Source organism: Anser cygnoides, chromosome 2 (genome assembly GCF_040182565.1).
Source record: "Anser cygnoides isolate HZ-2024a breed goose chromosome 2, Taihu_goose_T2T_genome, whole genome shotgun sequence".
Lineage (NCBI taxonomy): Eukaryota > Metazoa > Chordata > Aves > Anseriformes > Anatidae > Anser > Anser cygnoides.
Window position 1 is genome coordinate 160,474,322 of NC_089874.1, and position 24,314 is coordinate 160,498,635.

Sequence of the window (24,314 nt, forward strand, 5' to 3'; positions counted from 1 at the left end):
TATTTCTCCATTTACGCAGCAGTATTTCATGACCAGCTATAAAGCCTAGATGTCTGCCACAATCTACAGAGTAGTTTCAGCCCCATAGCATGGCTTCAGTACAGCCAGTTCTAGAATATAAACTTCTGCTGAGTGGTCATCTTTTTGACCTGGAGCTAGCTATTGAGAGCTCCAAAAAGATCACAGAATCACAGATGCAGTTGTGGATTCCAGATAACAGTAGTAATGTGTGTTTCTTCTGTCCCTGGTGGATTGTTAAAACCTTGTTATCTTCCAGCTCATTCAAACTGCCATTCTTTCACTACCCTTTTATCATCTCCAGGAGCAGAGGGGTTCAATCACTTACAAAAATACACAGCAGGTTTGGACAGAACTGAAAGCATCCGTGTTTCCAGATATCTTACAGCATTGCTTCTTTGCTAAAGGATGCCCATTTCTTTCCCGGGATGCCTGTTTTTAGCTTCAGAGATGCATTCCACTGTATAAACAGCTGAGCTGTGAGGACACGGTCATTTATTAGCTAAAATGTCCTGGGGCTCCTATTAGAAGATAAAGAATCTGAAAGACGTTTATTTGGCTGTTTGCCCACAATTCAAAGCATTTAATATCTAGTGCAATCTTAAATTATTCATTAGCACTCTATACGCCTAATACCTCTGTTGAGAGTGTCAATAAATGAGGTTAAATGGGATTCCTGCTGATTTCTTGTACTTTTGTTAGTTTAAACTCTGATAAATATATGTTTTACCAGACATGAAAATAGCATTAGGGAACAAATGCCTTTTAGCCAGTGAAATGAGTGAAAGGCATTTTCCTGTCTCTGTAACAGCAAAGATAGTCTTTCCTCCTTAACCTCATGTGTCTCTTTGAATTACAGCTGGTGAATTTGGATGAGAAACAGGTCCTTAAGGACTAAGCTGTGAGGATCAACTCAATGGCTTCAAAATACAGCTTAAAAGCCAGCTGTCAGGGGTATATGACTCTGCTTGCATGCTTGCCTGTGTACTGCTTAGCAGCTAAATAAAATAAATGTCTGAAAGAATAAGAAAAAAAAATAAAATACATACATTTCAAATAAAGATAAATAAATACATGCCTGTCTTCAATTCAACAACATCTGTCCCCCTAGGTACTTAGGATACATTTAAATGAACATCCAAACGTTAACTGTATGTCTTGCAAATAGTGCAGCCTGGACTTTGTAGCTGTCCATTAAGAGAATAAAAAGTCTGCAGATGTTTAGGATGTGAAATGTTTCCTGTCTCTTAACCTTTGCTCCTCCTCAGTGTCCTTAGAACTTTTTCCTGAGGATTCCCTCACAGAAAATCTGTTAGCCCAATGGCTTGTTTCTGATTTCCCACCTGTTAATAATAAGAAAATCTGACCCCATATGGAAACACAAGACTTGAGACCTGGGCTTCTGCTTAGATGTTATTTGAATGCTTCCCAGCAGCAGCTGGATAAGAGCCCTGATGCTATCTAATGAGGAATCATCTCAAACTGAAATGCAGGCACTCCCTGATCAGGAAACAACCAAGCAAGAAACACCTGACACAATCTTTTAGGAAAATTGGACTCTATAAGCTACAAGTAATCGTAGATTAGCTTTACTCGCCAGAAGCATACAATTGCCATGTTAACTGCTGAAGTCTAGTTCACCATATTATGTCTTATGAGATACCTAGATGCAAAACACAAAGTATAAGAGCAGCTCTCTTGCTACAAGCAATTGAAAGGCAACCTGTAATTTTAACTATTAAAATCATGGTAGGTGTACCTTTAGTGTGTTCTTACATTACATATTTTGAGGTTGACTTAGTTATTGCCAAATATGGATAGGTACAACACCCAGAACCAGGTTATGTTAAATTAATCTCATACCAAAGTGCACTTAATATAATTGCCCATAATGTAATTGCCTACATGCAAGCATGTCATGCTGTCTGAGATGCGTTAGGGTATCAGAAACATCAGCACAGGACTAACACTCAATAACACAGGAATTAAAATAGATCTGAACACTAAGCAGGAGTCAGAAAAAGGGTAAGACACCTGAAATTAGGTCTCTTATTAAGGCACTGAACACTGCCCTTTGAAGGGTATTGCAGTATTTCTCCTTTTTACTTTCCTCATTGGCAAGTCCAGTAGAGACACTACGAGCTACAGAAATATGACTGTTAGGAACATGTAATAGGTTGTTCTGGGAAATCAAAATTAAATTACATTGTAAAAGCACTGCTTTTACAGGAAAGATAACATAGTTCCACTATGTAGTTTCAACATACTCTAGTCCTTAAATGAATTATAAACACATAGGTATGTGAATTTGTGACAATTTATGAGATCTGTCTATATACAATTAAAGGTCTGTAATACATACAAGAAAGTTCTGTATCATAGAAATATGGCATCTTCATAACACAATTCTGATTAGTATATATATAAATAGTATCCAAGTTTCTTGTCTTTAACCTGTGAGTTACATGAGTGAGCTGTTGAGTCCTAATAATTCCAAATTAAAGATGAATATGTTATGCTTCTGAGACATCTGAATTATAAGAACTGTGTAGTCAAATTTCTTATGGGGTTATTTGAAGTGGAACAATATTTTGAGAAAATACCAAAACAAAAGTTTGATGTTATCATGTGTTACTGTGTGAGTAAAACTTAGAAAACATAGATTTTTTTTTTATTTTTTATTTTTTTTCTCCTAATGTGACTATAATCTAGAGAAGTCAAAAAGTGGGACATGCTGTGACTACTCAATGTCTCACAGCACTCTTGAAATAACTGCAATATCTCATAGCAGTTTTATAGTAAAACGGGGACGATAATTCAAATCTTTTGAGTCCTAAATTAAATTTATGTCCAAAAATGAGTGCCTAGAGAAGACAGGTGTTGACTTACTGCTGTGTTTCAAAACTGAATAAAATGGAAATGCATTCTTAATTTTACCACTAAATTTGTGAAAAGAAACTTTTTTTCTTGTGAAAAGATTTTTTTTTCTTCCTTGACTTGGTTTCATTCCAGTGCCAATTAGAACATCTGCTTGACATTTCTCCTCAGATTTGTTTTGTTTTTGTTACCTTTTGAAAAACATGAGGCAGGCATTGCAAAGGAATAAATCCAGTTGATCCTAATAAGGACTAAAGGATCACTGAAGGAGTCCCGCAGAAGAATTTTCTGTTTTGGACACCATGAAATCTTCTGATGGAAAACGTTACCAGAAGTAAAAAATGCTTACAGTGCCTAAAACTTAAAATACCTAAATCCAGCCAAGTAAGTGTTTTTGTTTGTTTGTTTCTTTGTTTGTTTGTTTTCCGCCCAAGAGTAAGGGTTGAATAAAAGAAATAATACCACCCCCATTCCACAGATAATAATGCAGTGTTAGGAGAAATTAAAAAATAATAATAAAAAAGAAACAAGTAATCTAAGATGGAACTGAACTACTGAACTTAGATTTCCTGAATTCCCATTCATTGCTTCTGTAGTTAAAAGACAAATAAATAAATAAATAAATAAATAAAAGCTTCTGTTTCAAGAGGTCATTTTTTAAAACTTGTTTAGCATTGAGACTAACAAAATTATTTTATTTTAAGTGCTAGAAGACTATGATTTAAATCTTAGTAATATTCTTTTTAATGTTTTAAATATCATTTTATAAGAATATTTTAAATGATATCATTTCCTCGACTAGTATCTAACCATACACCATTTTGATGTCTCATAAAAAATAATTTTATTCAAAAACATGTGTTTGCCAGTAGCAGTTAAACTAGATGTAAACCAGTGTTTATGATCCTTTTCAAATAAAGTGAGATCTTCAGTTTTTCTGCTACTGTGCTTTTGCTAGAATAGACAGGCTAATTCATACCCCTTGAAAAAGCAATTTTTTTAGCAAAATGCTATATTTGCAGAAGCTTCACTGTTTATCTACCTCGCCCACAGACACCATACGGGGCATATGTAGGACACATTGAGTGGCTGGAATTAGCAGAGCCATTTGTGAACTGCATATAAATGTATCATTTGCACATAATTCTCTGTGATAATAGCCAAATTAGAGAAGGTGATAGCACCATTTTTTTTTCCAAGCTGGTGTTTATAGAAATGATTACTTTATGCGGCTCGTGTATTTCTCAGAGCAGAAACAAAATCAGAACCAGACCATCTTAAGGCATATTAGAAATAAACTGCCAGAACTTTAAAGCTCAGTGTAGATTAAAGTTATGGGAAGTTTTGCTTTTCAGAACCAGAAGGAATATTTTGTTCATACCCACTCTAGTTTGAAACCATGATTAAGCACTTCCTTAACCCTAGGGATGTCAATGGATCTATGTGCTAGCTGAACTGTTATCATGTAAGCAAGCTCTTGCTTTATTTCAAACATATTGATGGGACTTGCTGCATGGTAAAATGTAATCACATCCTTACTTTACAGCATTGGAGTCTACATGGGATGAGAACCTGGCCCAAGGAGATTAGGCGGACTCGGTGCAGGGAAATGAGGAGGATAAAAACTAGACATGCCAGCTCAAAGAATCGCTGTTACTGATTTTTAGAAAGAATTGAGCAATTCTAAAGGCAGTGAAGCCTTTTGCTTCTTGCTTAGTCCATAACTGATCAGCAAAGGATTTTTTTTTCAAGTGTCCTCAGAGGAAACAGATAAATGGGTTCCAAATTTTTATGGTGCTCATGATCCACTTGTTGAAATTCAGCTGAACATTTTTTTAGAAACAGAAATGATGACACTCCTGTATTGACATTTCTCAGCTCAAAATGGAAATATGTCGTCTGCACTTCCTCACTCTCTTCATCCCACCTCTGATATTGCAAAATGTTATTCAAGGTAATATATTTCAAACCTTGGGTCATGACCAAAAATTTCAAAGGGATTCTAAAACATCAGATACAGTAGTCAACAGCTCATCAGTTTCTCCAGGGACCAGAAGCAAGAGAGGAGCAAAAGTAGGCTGTGATTTATATCTGCAAATTTTTATTCTTCTTTGACTTTCTGGCAGCAGCTCAGTTCCTTGTGGGAGTGAAAGGGTGTCAACACTTATAAAAGACAGATATATTTCATTCCTTTCCTGAGTCTTGAATATACTGAGCTGCTGCTGAGAATAATGCTGCACAGACACAGATGAACCAAAAGGAGTTTGTACTCCCAAAATTTTGAGATATGCTGGTGTAGTGTTAATCACAGTTATTTACTAGCAGAAACAGTCATCTGAATGCAATCACTTCGTGGTTGCTGAAGACATTTTCTTTTGCCTAGAGTGCTAAGGTTTGAATTTTATTTTATTTTTCTTCAGCAGAAATATCTGTTGCAGCTGCCACTGAGAACTACAACTGACAGCAGAAGCAGACAGATATTTGTGATATTTTGGTGCTTCTGTTTATGAACATAAGCCCAGAATGTCAATACAAAATGTGGATATGACAAAATACAGTTATATAAATATATGAGTATTTCATACATATATATGTAGTCATATATATAAATATTTTTCCACTGCTTGGATGTATAGCACCTGGAGAAGACTAGCTACTGCTCACAAAAGACCCGCCTCTGTGTTACCTGCAGAATGCACCATTATAGATTCCCACTTCCTACCAGATGTGTGGAGCAAAGGTAGGGCTACGAATGAGATAAGTATCCTCTGAAATGAGACTTCCTCTTTCTGCTCTATTTCACCCAGCCGTTACTGCTAAAGCAATTCTGCTCTGTAGGCAAGTAATGCCTTTATAGGTTGTTTTATCATGGATCTTCACCAGGCAACTATTAATCTTAAATCATGCTTTTATCAAGTGTTTATTCTTTTATTCCCCTCAGGCTCAGTGATATCAATATCATGCCTGTCATAAGAAATGACAAATGACATCTCCGTTGCTGTGGAAAATAAAGATGCCTGAGAGGCAATGACTTAATAGGAATTCAAATAGGTTAACACTCGATCTAGGAATAAGGGTGACAATGTCCAGCAAAAAGCCATTATGTTGCCATACCCATGGAGATATCTCTGTGGCAAAGGACAGAGCAAATACATTACAAACACGGTCAAACAGCTGCATGAGGCTGAACTGTTTGTCAAATTACCAATTCACGGACAGACAATGCCCATCAGCTGCACATGATAACTCACCAAGTGTGTGCTTCAGTGCACGCCAAAGTGGAATCAAATATTTGCATGCCTGTTCATTCCTGTGGTCTATTTTGGACCCCCTTTACTCAGTGGTGATGACTAGAGTAGTGTGCCCTGTACAGTAACTGGGCTCACCAGTAAAGGAGAGACATGGACATACTGGAAAAAGTCCAACGTAGGGCCATCAAGATTATGAAGGGACTGAAACACAGCTCATATGATGAGAGTTGGGCATGCAGAGGAGGAGGCTCCGGGGGGATCTTACCAATTTTATCATTCAGTGGTGCCCGGTGTCAAGACAAGAGACAACGGGCTTTAATTGGAACACAGGTTCTGTCTAAACATCAAGAAACACTTCTTTATTATGCAGGTGACTGAGCACTGGCAGAGGTTGCACAGAGAAGCTGTGGAGTCTCCTCCTTGTAGATCTTCAAAAAGATCTGGACATGAACCTGGGCACCCTGCTGTAGGTGTCCCTGCCTGAGCAGGGTGTTGGACCAGGTGACCTCCAGACCCTTCCAACCTCAACCATTCTGTGACTCTGTGACTTTAAAGGACTAAAACGTATATGACATTATTGTATCTCTGAGACACTTGATTCTCATCTGCAAGAAATCATCATTACCACCAGAGTGCAAATAAATCACACCTGAGGGGTGGATTGCTTCCAGCCCGACCAGTATTTTCATCTCCATTGTAAGGAATCAACTTTCTACAGAGACAGTGAGCACAAGAAGATGAAGCTTGAGTTATCTCTCAGTGAATCTCCCCAAATGACCTACAGAATTAGTCACTGTTCCCATCACTTTATCTGGGATGTAAAGCCCATAACTGGGGCTGCATTCCTCTTATGAGACTTCTAGCATATTAATCAAGCAAGAGTGTGATTCTGGAAGTTTATTTTCTTTATCAGAAGTTTATCCTTGTGTATAACTTGAATATCATGTCAGTTATGGAGAAAGAAAATACATTAATCTGTTGCTCCATCAGTTAAAGAAAAAAGAAAATAATAAATAAATAGATAATTGCATAGACATATCTCTCAGATTAAAAAAGAAGTTAAATGGACCATAGCATAGAATCAGAGATTGAATGTAACTGAATATCAATAAACCAGTGATGGTGGATATTAGTCTCTATGGGAACTTTTGATCACATAACAATTACAGAAGGAGGACTTGAAGCTGGATAGGTGATAATGAGACATGTAAAAAGAATGGTGGTATCACTGGAATAAAGGAATAAAGGAGTTATGAACAGTCTATTAGAAAGACTATTATCTTTACTTTTTTATTTATTTTTATTCTCTCACATCTTTTGGAAAGAAGACTTGAAAGATCATGAGTATCTGTCTGCATGTCTCTCCCAATAACTTTGAATTTATTAGTCAATTCCAAAAAATAAATAAAAATAAAAATAATAATGGGACACGCTCGGAATATGAGAATATGAGAATGTATAATGGGACACACTCAGAGTCCAACTCTGGAGTTGGACTCAATGATCCTTGTGGGTCCCTTCCAACTCAGGATATTCTATGATTCTATGAATAATTAAAATTCTGTAGTTAAGTAGTCACAAAAATAAGTAGCTAGGAGAAGAAAGAACTTAAAAGGACCCTACAGAAGGAAAAATCATAAGGTGAGTACATACCTTCTAAGACATAACAAATATAAAGATTTCTATGTGTGGTTATATTATTATTTTAAATATAAATGCAAATACTTCTTATTTATAAAATAGAGAGAAATATAAAGATGGATTTATGCACACATGATCCCCATGTTTGCTAAAAGCTTGTCTTAGAACTCAGTTTTTCTCAGAGACCAAAAGGAGTCAGTCTTGACACATGAACCCATAAGAAAGCAGCCTTCATTAGCTCCAGTGTTTACAGAATAATTTGTGTCCCTAATTTGTTCTTATCCGCAAGACTTTAGAGAAGCATCTCTTCCTGCCTCTTTCTTTCAAAGATCACCTCACCCTTCCTGGACCTCTCTCCTCCTCTGAGCTTTCTTGATTAATCAAAGACAACTTCTCTACCTAGTATTTTCAATTTGTTCTCATTTTTTCTCAGGGATGAGTCCTAATTCGTGGTTTCAAAGGCTTTTCTTCTGCACCTTCTGCACCATTTAAATCCTTGCTAACGAAATTATTTATGAGAAATGAATAAGCACAATAACTAACTAAATAAATAAAACACAGAAACTCTTGCTTTAAATTCAGCATGCAACAAAAAGGAGATGGATGGCATTCCAGATCACATCCATTATATTTGCATTATGATGACAACATATGAAGCTCTGACAGATCTGGACTGAAGTTTGTACATTAATCAAATGCTGTCTTTATTATTTCTCTGGCACTTTTTCATTTAAATGGTCGCAGACTAGCTCTAGTCCTGTGAGTTATTCCTAAACTGTCTCCTTTTTAAGTACAAATGCTATCTAGCCCTTAAATATCTGTGTTTTTCCAGTAATCTTCAGATTTCAAAGCACAGTACAGGCCAGATAAAAGTTAGTATATCTATATTTTAAGAGAAAGTCTGTGACAGAGGATGACATCTAACGTGTCTGGCAGTGATCATGTGTTGCTTACCAGAATTTCTTTTGCATGTATAAGCATTCGCTTACCATTATCTTGCATCATTTCTTAATTTCATCCTCACAGTATAATAGGTTTTACAGAAATACTGCTAAGCCCTTTTACGAGAGGGGAACCAAGGCACAAGAGATTCAGCTTGCACAAGAGAACAAGAAATATATCTGAGTCTGAATTTAACTCCTCTGATGTATTAAAATTCCTTCAAAGATTTGGGCAACTTTTCCCCAAAGTCTAACAAAGCATTAGACTTTGTTGAAAAATCCTAGATCAAATGATAGTAACATGTTCACTTAGATCACTGAGCAACTATCAGTTTTTAAACCAACACTAATCAGTTCAGTTTTGCTCCATCTAATGACATCTGCACTGATCCAGGTTGAAGAGAATTATTAAATCCCCCTTGAGCATTCTCTACTCCATGCTAAAGAAACACAACTTCTTTGTCTGCTCTCCATACCTTACATCCTTCAGACCTTTACCCACTTTAATGACAACCATTGAATTTACTTCACCTTCGCCATGTCTTTCTTCTTCTAGGGAGGACCAAAACTAAACAGACTACTCCATATATGACCAATTAGAATGGAGTAATTACTCTTTCAGCCTGCTTCCTCCAGGTCTTTTTCTGCAGAACTGGTAGCTAACCCATCAGCCTCCAGCCTGTGCTGTTGGTTATGCAAGAAACATAACCACAGGGTTATGCAATAAGTCTTTTTTGAGCTTCACAAGATTTCTGGCAGCCTATCAGTACAGCCTGTCATAGTCACTTGTTTTGGCCTTCCTAATTCCATCTATGTATTCTTAGATGATGAGAATAGAATAGAATAGAATAGAATAGAATAGAATAGAATAGAATAGAATAGAATAGAATAGAATAGAATAGAATAGAATAGAATAGAATAGAATAGAATAGAATAGAATAGAATAGAATAGAATAGAATAGAATAGTTCAGTTGGAAGGACCTCCAAAAATCATTTATTCCAACTGTCTGACCGCTTCAGGGCTAACCAAAAGTTAAAACGTTGTCTGAAGGCTTCTTAAACACTGACAGACATGGGGCATCAACCACTTATGAAGCCTACTCCAGTGTTTGACCATCTTCACAGTAAATATATTTTTCCTAATGGCCAGGTCAGCTTTGTGCCATTCCCACAGTTATGAAGGATCCCAGGGACCAATGTCTCCCTCTCCACTTTCCCTCCTAAGGAAGTTGTAGAGAGCAATTAGGTCACCTTTGAGCCTTCTTTTTCTCCAGATTAGACAGAAAAAGTGTCATCAGACTCTTCTCATAGGACATGCCTTCCAGCCCTGTTACAAGCTTTGCTGCTCTCCTCTAGATGCTTTCAAATACCTTAACATCATTTTTGTATTGTGGAGCCCAGAACTGTATGCTATATTTCTAGACCATCCTCACCTAGTTCTTCCATGTAGAGCTAAAGATGGTCTTTGATAATTTCTGTTCATTTTCTCGCTCTTTGGGATTTTCCTGTGCTTTGATGAGATTGTCCTTGAAGAGTTACCATGCCTCCCTTTGTTCTTCAAAGCATCATACCTTCAAGCTATCATACCTACAACCTTCCAGAAATCTACTTGGTTGATTGCTTCCCACTGTGTTCCTCTTCTAGCAGATACTGGGTTGATAAGATCTGCATGCCATGATCAGGATTTGTGTTTCAGAGCTCTCCAGATCATGAAGTACCCCAGTACTGTCCACCTTCAAAGTATTTTCTTGTCAGAATTTCTTGAGCATGGTGTGGTTTGTCTATGCATGGCAATATGTAAGCATTAATCTTTTATTAAAGCACATGATGACAGAGTGGTTAAGCACCCTCTTAGATCCCATAGACCATTCTCAGTAAAAAATGCTGGTCAGGATGTCCCCTTAGGGTTTATTGAAAATAAGCAGTAACTTATCACAGACTTCTCAGACGCCTCTCTTAAAACTTCCTTTTGAAAGGTATTAGGATCTGTCACTGTCTACAGAGCATCTCAGTTGCAGTAGAGTGGAGAGTCATTTTTCATTTTTACTTGCTGTAACTACATTAATCAGTTATTTTCCAAATATCCCTGTCTTTGTTTATTTTTATAGTCAATTCTATCATTTTTGTTCATAAAATATTTATTTTAAAATATTTTAAAATATTTATTTTAAGTGCTTAAATTTGTATTGGTTTCCAAAGTATGTCAGAAGAATGGCTTATGTCTAACCTACACATATTCTAATCAAATGCTTCCCCATGTACTTTTTTTTCCCTTATCATTTTTCCATGTTTTCTAGCTTCTGAATGATATTAATTGCTATAACTCTTTGTTTCTTCCATTTGTTTACAGATATATCTTTCTATATCTATCTACAAATATTCATCTTTTTTTTTTTTCTTTTTTTTTATATACTCTATTTTCATCTTCCTGACAGCACAGACTGATTAGTAATGTGTGACCTTTCTGGAACTGTCATTGAGTATCTAGTAAGATACATTTATATATATATTTATTTTTTTAATTCTCTGTATATTGCTCTTTATATTTCTAAAGCAGATTGAAGCAAAGTAGGCAGTGATTACCTCCTTCTGTCCAATAGGTCATATGATGTGTCTAAAATAAATGTAGACACATTGACCTCCAATAGCACATTTTTACTTCTCCCATATATTGAAATAATTTTGTGAAAATGAGCTGTTTCTCTTTGCCTTTTGTTAAAATATTTCTGAAATGCTGCAGCTCAGATCTCCACATGAAGGTGTTAGTAAGACAAAATAAAATTGAACTCTGCTCTGCCTTCCAAGTGAGTAAGCAGTGAACTCAATATTTCAGTGGCTTTGTAGTTAGACTTCTGTTTATAGCTCCCAATATTAGCTACTGCAGGTGTTCAGTGGAACAAGTCATATTTTCAGTTCAGTTTTATCAACAGTATTACTTCTTCCTGTAATGCAAGAGCTCATAAATGGAGGAGACAGAAGAAGCTTCCTCTTTCTTTCAGGTTTTGAGTTCTCTGCCTTAATGTGGCAGTATCAGCTAATAATATGAAAAAGAGCAAAAAAGTCAGCTTGTTTATTTTATTTTTTTGTTTCAAAAGGAGACACCTCCACCCAATCAAAGTGAGCTCCCTTTGCATTTAATGCAAGGAAACTATTAAACAAATTTAGTTAGACTTGCCATTTAACTCAGAAAGAGCAGTCAGGCATTGGAACGGGTTGCCCAGGGAGGTGGTGGTGTCACCATCCCTGGGGGTGTTCAAGGAAAAGTTAGACATGGTGCTTAGGGACACAGTTTAGTGGGTGACATTGATGGTAGGATGACGGTTGGACCAGATGATCTAGGAGGTCTTTTCCAACCTTAATGATTCTGTGATTCTGTGATAGTGTTTTAATTGCTGCCCATCACATGAAACAGTAGTTATTTCCATTTAGTGACACATGAATTAAAAGAGCGGTAAAAAATAAATAAATAAATAAAATCCCTATGGAATGCACAGACAGAGATAGCGAGGCATATTGCGCTCTACAACTACCTCAAAGGAGGTTGTAGGAAGGTGGGAGTCAACAAGCAACAAGTGATAGGACAAGAGGAAATGGCCTCAAGTAGCACCGGGGGTGGGGGGGGGGTGTAGGTTTGATGTTAAGAAAAATTTCTTCACTGAAAGGATTGTGTAACACTGGAACAGGCTGCCCAAGGGAAGTAGTTGAGTCACTATGCTTGGAGATATTCAAAAGATGTGTAAATGTGGTCCTTAGGGACATGGTTTTCTTAACACATTGGCCCTGCTGGGTTAGTGGCTGGATTTGATGATCCTAGAGGTCTTTTCCAACCTTAAATAATTCTGTGATTCTATGATTTTGGGAGTAAAGCTCAAACATATACATGTGTGTTTGTTTGTTGTTTTGTTTGTTTGTTTTTGTTGTTTTGTTTGTTTGTTTGTTTGAATTATAGTAATGGAATAATTCTGTATGCAGATAACAGTCCCCCAAATCACCGCAAGTAAAAGCACAGTCTTCCAGAACTTAAATCAACAGGACTGTGGTATTTTGGATATTTCTATCTCTGTCTTCCACGGTGCTGCAAACACAAACTGTTACACATGCTTTAGTTCCTAATTCACTGGGATATAGTTGTTGGCCTGTGCTGTGAATGAGATCAGGCTCACTGGCTGCAAGAATGCTCTTTTCTGTAAAAATCATGGAATCATAGAATGGTTTGCATTGAAAGGGACCTTAAAGATCATCTAATTCCACATCCCCTGCCATGGACACCTTCCACCAGACCAGGTTGCTCAAAGCCCCATCAAATCTGCCCTTGAACATTTCCAGGGAGACTGAGCCAAGTGTATCTGCAAAGAAATATTTTTCCACCTTCTTTCTAAAGAAAGTATATATATGCAGTTGTGTTGTCCGTCAGTCCATGCTAACGTTTTACTCTGCTTACCAATTTCAACTAAATTCAACAGAAAGATACAGCTCATAAAGACAAGAAATATCAATAAGAATGGATTGTGGAAGTCGATGCAAGACCCACATTATGGTCCTCAGTATGCTGTGAGCTCAATCATCTGAATGGACACCGGAGAATCCGCACAGGAAAAAAAATAAATGGAATCTGATATTATAATTCACATAACTATTTTAACATCTCATTAGGAGATGAAAGATCATTTAGGCATAATTTTTTTCAGGCCGCCATTTTATTTAGGACTTAATAAAGTGCCTTATTCCATGATTTGTTGAACGGTTCTTTGCTGAGCAGACAAACATAACAATAACAATTTTCATTCTGAAATTGATTGGGAAGCTTTTTGAACTAACACTTTTTATCTTTTCAGTCACCACTGTGTTTCCAGGATCTTGTTCTCTGACCAAAATGAACTGCACCTAATATTCCAGTTTGGGATGGTGGGTGCTGAAGCAACTAATGAAATTTATTCCCTGCTTTCCTCAATACTTCTGCACTGGAAGTATCATTAACTCTATGACAATCTTGGCTATCTTTACAACATCTTTATAAAAGATTTACCTCCATGGAAGTATATTTATCTTGATTACCTCTTTGTTTCTATCTGTCTGTAAGCAGTATGTGGAATTAATTGCTGCTGTCTCAGGTGGGGGGTGGTCAAATGATGGTCAAGAAACCAAACCTGGTTTTCAGGATTGCTACATCTGACCATCAGGGATGTGGACTGGTCAGCAAGCTAGGCATGTTGTACATCCTGCTTCTAGCTGGAGGAGCAGGAGAGTGTATGAATCTCTGATGGTTTATTTTTGGGGCCAAATGCAGCACTAGGCAACAATGGTGTACCAGGCTTTGCCAAGATTTGGCCACCAAATACCTTTAAAAGCACACCTCTAATAACATAAAGAAATGGTCATTTCTGCTGAAGATTATTTGAGCCACATACATAGACCAAGCTCTTAGAAGGACAAAAACACAGCTACACTCTACAAAGTGGGGTCACTGAAAAGGGTTATAGAAAAGAGAAATTCAGAAATTCAGAACCAGGGGCTCTTCGACTTTTTTTTTTTTTTTTTTTGGGGGGGGGGGAGAGAAGAAGGAGGAGGAGGGGAATCATCATCTGTGTGAAATTTATGGTGCAGCAGTATAATCCTGTAAAGAGAAAGAAGAGATTTCATTTTATTTTCCTAATAATAAAATCAGTGATTTAAAGGCTGCTGTATCTTCTTGTAAACATTAAATTCTTCATCTCAGTTCCTCCGGAGACCATTGAGAAGTATATTTATGTGAGAAAACAGATATATTGAAGAAGTAACAGTATCCCATGAACAACCAATAAAGCAAAAAGTAATTATTGATCAAAATATTTTTCTTCACAGAATTAATTTGAGAGGATCTGTGAGTTTGATTTTGGCATATACCTTATATAGGAAAAAAATAATGTTGTTCAGAAACACAGCAAACAATGCATTGAAGCAGAACACCCTATTCTCCCTCCTAAACCAGCTTGCGGCTCATACCTAGAGGGCTAAAAAAAAAACATTACAATATTGATTGCACTTTGTTAGTCTGCTTTAATGATTAAATACATCAGCCACACTATCAAAGCATTAAGGACTGATTAATCATTCTCAGAACCCTGACAGTAATATATGGAGCATTTATTTCAAGTGTAGATAGAAAGATCACTTCTGGATTTATCCTTAGGTCAACTGGAAGTTGTCCTTTTGCTTTCCTTGGGCTTCAGTTTCTTTTTCTGCAATTTCTCCCAATTCCTTACACTTCTTATACACAGCAGCAGGTAAAGTAGCCCAGGGCCAACATCTGTAATTTGGGAATTTTGAATGTATTAAAGGCTGAGGCGCTGTGCTGGTGTGATAGGTTCACTTTGGCCAGCTGCCCCCTGCTCACTTATTCTACTTTCTCAATATGTCAGGGGAGAAAACAGGATGAAAAAGACCATGGATAAGGATGGGGAAACCACTTAACAGTTACTATCATGGACAAGACGGACTTGTGAAAAATAATTTAATTTATTGCCAGTTCAAATAGATTTGGACAGTGAGAAATAAAGACAAATTAAAACAATGCCTTTGCTCCCTATTCTATCCTAGGCTTAACTTCACCCCTTCATTCCTGGTTTCTCTGTTCCCTGAGCTGTGCATGGAGACAGGGATGAGTGTTATGGTCAACTTAACATGATCCATTGTGCAACTTATGTGCTCTAGTGTGGGCTTTCCACGTCCACAGCTCCTTCAGGAAATATCACCCTGTTCTGGCTTGGGGTCCTTGATGGGCTGCAGGGGAATATCTGCACCAGGCATGGAGCACCTGCTCCTCACCTCCTTCCCTCTGCTGTTTCTCCCTCTTTTTTTGGCTCCTTCTCCACTTGTGAGTATTTTGCCTTTTCTGAACTCTGTTTTCCCCAATGTGCCACCAGTGTGGCTGCTGGGCTCACCGCTTGTGACATATCTGTTGGGGAAAGAGGTGAGAAGGTGGGTGAGAGGGGCTGGAGCTTGGGGTCTGCATGCTTGAGATGCTCAGCATCAAGTAGTCTTTACACCCTCTCTTCCCATAGCAGCATTCCATACCTTCCTCAGTTTTGCTCTCAGGACATGGCAGCCTGAGATAAATGTTTTTCTAGCCCAAGCTGAGGCATCAGTGAGGGCTCAGCACACTGAGTTTTCTGGACATTAAATTGGGGAATCTGATCAGATGGAGAAAATATGTGGAAAATAACGGGCTGGAGCAAGTGTCTCCATGTCTGGATTTAATTTACAATTGACACGTCTGCTCTGGAAGGGTTTTAAACATTTTTCAAGAGTTCGCCTCTTCAAAAATGGTCTCCTTTACAGCAGCTTCTTCCCCTGACTTTTAACCTGTGAGTCCCAGATTCCTCCCAAATCATGTGGATTTTCATCAAAAGGGGTAATCTCCCACCTCCACAGGGAAATATATTTTGATTCAGAGCTGGGCAATACTAAAAACGTACTGTTACTATTATTTTTCTTGCAGTTTTTGCTTTAAAATCTTGACATATTTCGGACTGAAAACCAAAGAGCAGAAAGGAACATTCAGTTATCATCTAAAATGACAATATTGAAAAGACAATACAAGATAAGTTCACAGACATTTGAAAAAAAAACAAAAAGAAAAAAAAACGTCCAAGCTGTCTTTTTCAATGCTCCAGGCCACTAAGATATAACCAAGCTCCAACTGGAAAGCTGTTAAACAAGATTCTTATGGAGTAATACTCAAACGGATAAACCCAGACTCCCAATAGGCTTTATAACCTCCAGCCCATTGTCTCATTAACACAGACGCAGCTTAGTACCAGATTGAAGTTCAATCAGCTATGATGATAGGAAGCTTGAAGTTTAGGTTCTTCTAAAAGAAATCTTGTAAAGATCCTGTAACACAGAGGGAGAAAATCATGCTGATTTATGTAGAAGTTATATAGAAAAATAAAAAAATAAAAAATAAAAAATGTTGCATTAGGAACTTTTTTGTTGCCCTCAAAGGCTTTAAACCTCATTTTTTAACCCACCTTTTCCAGAGAACTCATGAATAAAATAGAAATCAGGAATGTGACTCCTTTTCACTGTAGGATTAAACTGAAACAAGGAGGAAGGAATGTTTGTCTCTATCTAGGACAGTTACAGAAGAACAAACTGCCACAGTTTACATTGCTGCCTCTGAGCAAAGTCTTTGCCTGGGGGGATAGTCTTTGTTTTGGATGAAGTGAGCGCAATCCAAGCTGTAAAAGACAAAGTAAGCCAGGAGGAAAATTCAAGCACATGCTACAGATGAGTGAGATTGTAACAAATCCGGAGTCACTGAGGACTTCTCCATTCTCATTATTCCACACAGTTTAGAATTTTCACAATGATGCATGCAATTCTCTGCCTGGGAGAGTTCATATTTTATTATTCCTTACTGTTTATATATTTGTATGTGTATATTAAAAGAAATAAATAACCCATGAGTGATTCTAAGCTTGCTATTCGAAAAGTGTTAATTGTATGTGGCTAAGTTCGGAAGTCTTTGTTCAAGACTTCCAAGACCTTTTCATTTATGTGTGTGTTTGTGTGTGTGTGTGTGCAACACAAGGAAATCTTCCATATCACAAAATAACTGCCTCTCCAGTTTATTCTGAAGAAAGTAGGAGTGTGCACACAGAAAAATAGATACATATCTGTGTAGCCAGATGGATATTTTAAACAGTTCATGCTCTTATCTGCACTCAGTTAGCTATACATCTTGCATCATGCAATAACCTGTTCCAGTAAAAAGTGAATAAAAAACATCAGAAGTTGAAATAAGATCCTGGACATTGTGTTTGCCTCTGCATAGTACAAGCTTGTTTCTTGTGTCCTATGCTCCCTGTTGTTAATATTTACTTTGGATTTATATTGTTTCAATGCTGAGCCAAATCTCATGCTGCACAGGCAGGCCAAGTAGATCCCGTGGTTAGAAATGCTTTTTGTAACACATTTTTTTTTTAATGAAAATCTTTGATATTATCCCCATAGAAATGTCTGCATAGCTATGCCATTTACCTCGTAGAAGAAAATGATTTGTCATATTCTACTAGATACGAACAAGGGCTAAAGGAGACTGAGATATTCAGTTCCTACAGTTGTGACATATTTTTGATGGTGTAGCTTAGGTAGCTTCCAGTTTTACTTGCTGCCTTCTTCTGGTATGATTTGAGGAGTCTAAATATACCTCTGGAGCATGGGGAGCCTCAGTAGTTAGTATGAGGCTCTGAACAACTCTAGGCAGGATGGTGTGTAAAGATTTTTGTTGCAGCTCCAAATTGCAGGTGTACCTGTATTGATACATAATATATAGAGAGATATAATTTGTATATTAGGAGAAACTGAAATAATTAATTTCTTATTCCTTTAGCCTTTAAATCAGTCATATCCAAAATCTGCAAGAAGTAGAGATTACCAGACCTTAAACAGGTTTCAAGTAAATAAAGGGAAATAAATCATTTTTAGCATCTGATAACAAATTATTTGATAATTCTCTATTTAAAAGGAATCATAATAGAAATTTAAATAATGTCCCTGTGAATAGCAGATGGTTTACCATGATGTATGGATTACACTAAATGACTACCTCTGCAAACAAATAGACATTAAGTCTTTATTATAATGTGACTCCTTAGAAAAACATATTACACATGCCTGATATGTTAAAAAGTGTTTTCCCTCTCAATTAGTACTGTATTAAATACTAATCTTATTTTTTTAGGGTATAACTAACTCAGAAAAATAATCTCCTGAATGTAGATCATTTCTTCATTAGCCTCTGGAGAAAATTATTCTCTCCTTGGGGATGGGTAATCTATATTCCTCCTGTTCTTCTGTAACTAGATTGTGTTTGCAAATACAATTGCATTAATAAGACTCCCACTTTCTCAGAGTCTTAGATAAGTTTAAATATAGCATTTTGGCATTGCTTTTATGATGAATGTATCCATTGCTGCAGGCACTCCAAGACCAATTTTTCAGTGCTATCTACATGCAGTTATTCAGGAAAAAATGTGTTCACTATGGCCTGTGAGAGTTTAGTGTATAATGACTGCTATTCCCTTTACAATTTAGGGAAATAACTGTGCAAAGCAAGTTAGAACTGCAACAAGTCATTTCTGTGAGCAATGCTTTCCTTTGCTTACACCACAATAGTAACATATGTAAATTAGATCTGTCATTACATGTATATATTGTGTCATTACATGTATATGTTGTGTCATTACATGTATATGTTGTGTGTGGAACTGAAGGAGTCCTCGATATATAGAATAAAACCCTATTTCTCTGGAAAATCAATTTCTTTGATTCATCAGGGTAAGCATGGCTACTTCTCCTTTTATTTCTTAGTCTAAGATCATAAGCAAAGACATGTAACCTCTTTGCATTTTATGGCAAAACACTGCATCCTAAATACTGAGATGCTCTTGATTGACCTAGATTCTTCCTTAACCTTGAATGAAAAGGGCATTTTTAGAGATTCAACATACAAACCTGCAACACTCTTTCAATTATCTGCCACCTGAAACAGACTTTTTATTGAAATCTCAGTGCACTGCGCTATAAAGAATCTTCAGCACAAAACTCTCATCTTCCCCTTCTCCTCATTCTTTTTAACAAAATATGTCTAACTGACTAGGTAGGGAGCCAGGAACACACCCCTTTATCCCCAGAACACTACTGAAGTTTAAAGATGGGGAATATGCATTTTCTTTGTAGCTACTATAACATGTCTGTGCAGCTGGCTATAATGATCTTGAGGAATTTAGTTGAAGAATTAAGTAGGAACTGTTGCTGGCTTTTATATATTCAGTATTTTCATAGGGAATGCAGAAGATGGTATAGGAGGAACACTTCAGGCAGTAAAAAAGAAAAGGTAATTAAAACATTTAGAAGGACAGGATTAAAATTCAGAATTAATTTCTCTCAGAGAAGCTGCAGATGCCCCAACCCTGGAAGTGTTCAAGGACAGGTTGGATGGGGTTTTGAGCAACCTGGTCTAGTGGAAGGTGTCCCTGCCATGGCAGGGGGGTTGGAATTGGATGATCTTTAGGGTCTCTTCCAACCCAACAAACAAAACTTTTCGAGAGATGCCCATGTTCATCCCACTGACCTCCCTGTACAACCCTAGTCTCAGTTACAAAACCTCAGCTTTCTCCGCCTTGTCATAATCTCCTGAATTTATATTAATTAATTTCCTCTGGTCAAAGTCAGTTTACTTCAAGATTTTACCTCTAGAATGAGTGTAAAAAACAGAGGTGCAAATTTTCCCACTTATTTCCACTAATGCCAGAAGGATGGGGGACTTCATGGCTTTTAAAACATCAAACTGTCCTTTTCACATTTTTTAAATCTTCTCCCCAGTCCATGCAAAATTCCTTCCCAGGTACTTTTTCTCTTTTTGCATTTGCCCCCACGATCTGAGGAAAAGCTAAAAGAATACATCTAAAAAATGTGCATATTCTGCTACATGGTTCATTCTTCACCTTCAGCGTGGTCCCAAGTACTCTGATCATGCCTCTGACTGATTTACTCTACTCTCTCTAATCTACTGCGTTCAAGAGTTTTCCTCCAGAATGTAAGCAATATAATCAAAATATGTCCTTCATATTTTCTTCTTTCTGGCACTCTGTATCCAGAGTGAGATCCGGGAACAGGATAGCCCATATGCTTTTGTGGGATTTTTTTCCCCCAGAGTGCCTGTTTCTATGTATTTCTGTTAGAGAAGACAGGTTGTTTGTGTAAGTGTCACACATATGGAGTAGATTTGCCATAACCCTTTATATATCAAGCTATCTGTCTCACAACTAAGTTCCCATCCTGCTGTTGTCATCACATTGCATTGCAGTTTCTCTCCTAATATCCATAGCAACAGTATTGTCTTGTTGGTTCAATAGTTTTGCAAGTTTTGAGGCCTGAAAGGACTGCTAAAACATCTTCTTTGGCTTCCTGAAGAATACAAACCTAGCATGCTTGTTCTGTTTGTCTTGCGACAAATCCAAAATGTGTGTTTGTGAAACACACTTTCCAGAAATCACATCTGTATGTGACCTGCAAAGCTTAGGACAATAGAGCATTCACCATGACCATCGGTACTTTCAGTCTCTGTTAATTCTTTTCATATATTAGTGTATAGAATTACTACATAATAATCTCTATCCTGTTTCTAATTGAATTTATATGGTGTTTGTTCTTTTTTTTTTTTTTTCTACTGGGCTCTGTTTATTATGTCTTTTTCCACTAAATTAGAGATCACTTTAGGTATTTCTCCCTGTGGAGATGTTTAGGCCACAATAGATTCACCTCTTGATTGTCCTCTTTTTAGATAAACAGCTTGAATTCTTTACATCTGATTAAATAGGTCTTTCAGCACACACACCAACAACTGAAAAACAAAAGCAGTTTTCCTCTGTCTTCTTTAAACATCCATAAAAGTCATGTGGGTACTTAAAAGGGACTACTTACTAGAAAATATAATAATCTATACAGCAATATATAGTTAGATTACAAATACTGATGACATCCCAATATGGAAAGGGTGGTTCTTTAAAAGACAGCTGAGAGGACAGATGTGAAATAAAGATGAAAATTTCAGATACAGATTTCTGATAGTTACAGAGAGGTTGAGCAATTTCTGTTCAGAAGAAAAGGATTGCTTAAAGAATTGGTATAGAAAGACCCAACACTGCTTATAGTCAAGTACTCACCAAAAACAGAATAAAGTATGCTGTGCAGAAGTAGAGAGACTTCACCAATAAAGGCTTAAATGCAACATTAAAAGAAATATCAGAACTAAACAATCATTCTGGGATTAGAAGTAATTGTCAAGTAAGGTTGTGGAATAGTCATCAAAGGAGTTATTCCAGCCTTATTATGAGCTTTCAACATAATATAGCATGTTAGAAAACTACAGGGAATGATTGAAAAACATATAAGGTCCCTTTAGAAGCCAGAAATCCGTACTTGGCTATTTTAGGCCACATCAAACAAGTTTCCTTCATTTGTGTATAAATAGAGCGATGATGATGTAGCAAGTAATGAGTGTCAGGAAACCACATTAAAAGTTAGTGTTCCCAATGATCTGAAAGAACTTTTTTTTTTTTTTTTTTTTTTTTTTTTTAATTAAAACCCAGCAAATCAGCATCAAACCTGGACAATTAGATTTCAGGGCAACTGTGGTCTCCACTCCCTCTTGTAAACTGGACATGTTGGGTTGAATCAGAAATTACATATGGGAGGGTCGCAGTAGTGCAATACCACCAGCTATCCTACCATTGGGTATTGCACTGTTGTCAGTAGAAAATCAGTGGAAACCAATCGACTAGTGGAGATCAGCAGGGGAATTCTACATCTGCAGTGCTGTAAAACCAGGGGTTGGCTGTGAGTGATAAAGAAATGGACATTGCTGGTTGGAAATCCTGCTTTGTAGTGAACACAGGAAATGCACTTTTTGCTCTGAGGATGAGATTCCCAAGGCTTCCACCTGCCTTGCAGTCCTTCTCATCTAGGTCACTAACTGACTTACAGCTTCGTTTCTTATTGCCCCGCATGACCCTACACAGGTAGCTGGCCAATCTGATTTGTGATCCAGCAGGTGGTCCCACGTTTAGAAAAGATCTGCTAAGATCACATTCCCTAGCTAGAATACATCAATACCACAAATTTCACAGTATCACAGTATCACAGATTTCTAGGTTGGAAGAGACCTCAAGATCATCGAGTCCAACCTCCGACCTAACACTAAGTACTCCACTAAACCATATCGCTAAGCTCTACATCTAAACGTCTTTTAAAGACCTCCAGGGATGGTGACTCCACCACCTCCCTGGGCAGCCCATTCCAATGCTAAATAACCCTTTCGGTAAAGAAGTACTTCCTAACATCCAAACTAAAACTCCCGTCGCAACTTTCGCCCATTCCCCCTCGTCCTGTCACCAGGCACGTAGGAGAACAGACCATTTCCAAATTTCCCTCATAGGAATTCATACATTAAACAGTATAAGCCAATTTGTGGTGCTTCATTCCCTAGAGAAGAAGAAATTTGGAAGATCTTGTGGAAATCAGAGCAGATTTGTTTCCACCCAACACATTTTTTTGTGTCACCAGTACAACAGGAGAAGAGAGGGAAAGTTAAGACAGAGATGTAATCGGCCATCAGAAAAGCACTGACATTTGAAAGTAAGTTGATCAGGATGTGAAATTCCAGATTTTCAGAGGCTCTGCACATCTGTGTCCAGAGTTCTAGGGAAAATCTTTATTTACCTATACATTTCAAACTGTTTTTCTCTTCAGTGTCCCATGTTTCTTAAGTTTCCTAAACCCGAATAGTTTAATTTGGTTTGGTGGGAAGAATGGCAGAAACCACCTGATGGAAGCTGTGTTTCCTTTCATGTCATCAGCAGGAAAGAAAGAATGCATAGACCTCAGCCTGTCCTCAAGCATTTTCATGTTGTAGAAGAGAAACTGTGAAATTAATCTTTTGTTTTGAGACTTTTGCAGCACCTGGGGGGGGGGGGGGAGCGGGCTGATAAATAAGGAGGAGTAGGTTTTTCCACACACTTGTTTCACCAGTGTTTAACATTTCTTTCTTCTTTTATCCTTTAGGATTATGTAAAAGGATTAAATGGTAATTTTCTTTCCTTTGAGTCAGAGCTTTATTCAGTCTCTTACAGTCTTTGATTACAAAACTGGTAACATTTGAGCCAATCATAACCAATAAAAAGAAACAATAGGAATACAAAACCAGGCCATTTATCTGGTTATTTAGAATAGGACACAGCTTCCTGATTGCCTGATTAAGTTTGTACAAAACTGAAGCCACCTGTGGTTAATGCTCAGCTAGGATATACAGTGATCAACAGACACAGGTGAGCACCAGCAGAAAAGAAATTATGGGATTCTGGATGTTCTTGCAACATGCCCAAGGCTGCGTCTTCCACCATCATGCTGCTTTAATCCATCTGAGATTTTAATCCAGCTGAGACTGTTTTTGGGAAATGGGAAATTGGTGTGTCCATCCATGGACACCTACCCCTTTCAGCAATGAAACACAATTTAATGGTCTCACAAACTGCAGGCTTCAGCACCAAGAGATAATGGACATGATAGGTCACCTATCACATTCTTGGATCAAGACAAGACACTGAAGTTATGGGGACTGTTTTACTTGATAGTGGAGAAATTTGTGTTTGGACAACTTTTGGTCAAATACTTATTTGGCTATGAATGTCCTAGTTACAAACAGCAGATCAATTTATGTTGTGTCATGGCCAGAAGATCCTGTGACTGAAAATGGGACATTTTCTTTAATACATATGAGTCATCACAGAGGTTCAACTCAGTTAATTCTGTTATATCTAAGTAAATTGTTACTGTGGTTTTAATTGCAGAGTGCAAAGTAGTAGCCTTATTTTTATCCTTATATTTTGGTGGGCTATGAGAACCCACTGTAAAGCTGCTCCAAACAAGAATTACCTGAGATATGAAGAAAAAAAGTGTTTTCATACCGTTCACCAGCAAGAAGTCCTGGGTGTGATTTTTTATTCCCCTGAGAAATAAGGGGAAGACAGATGAGGAAATAAT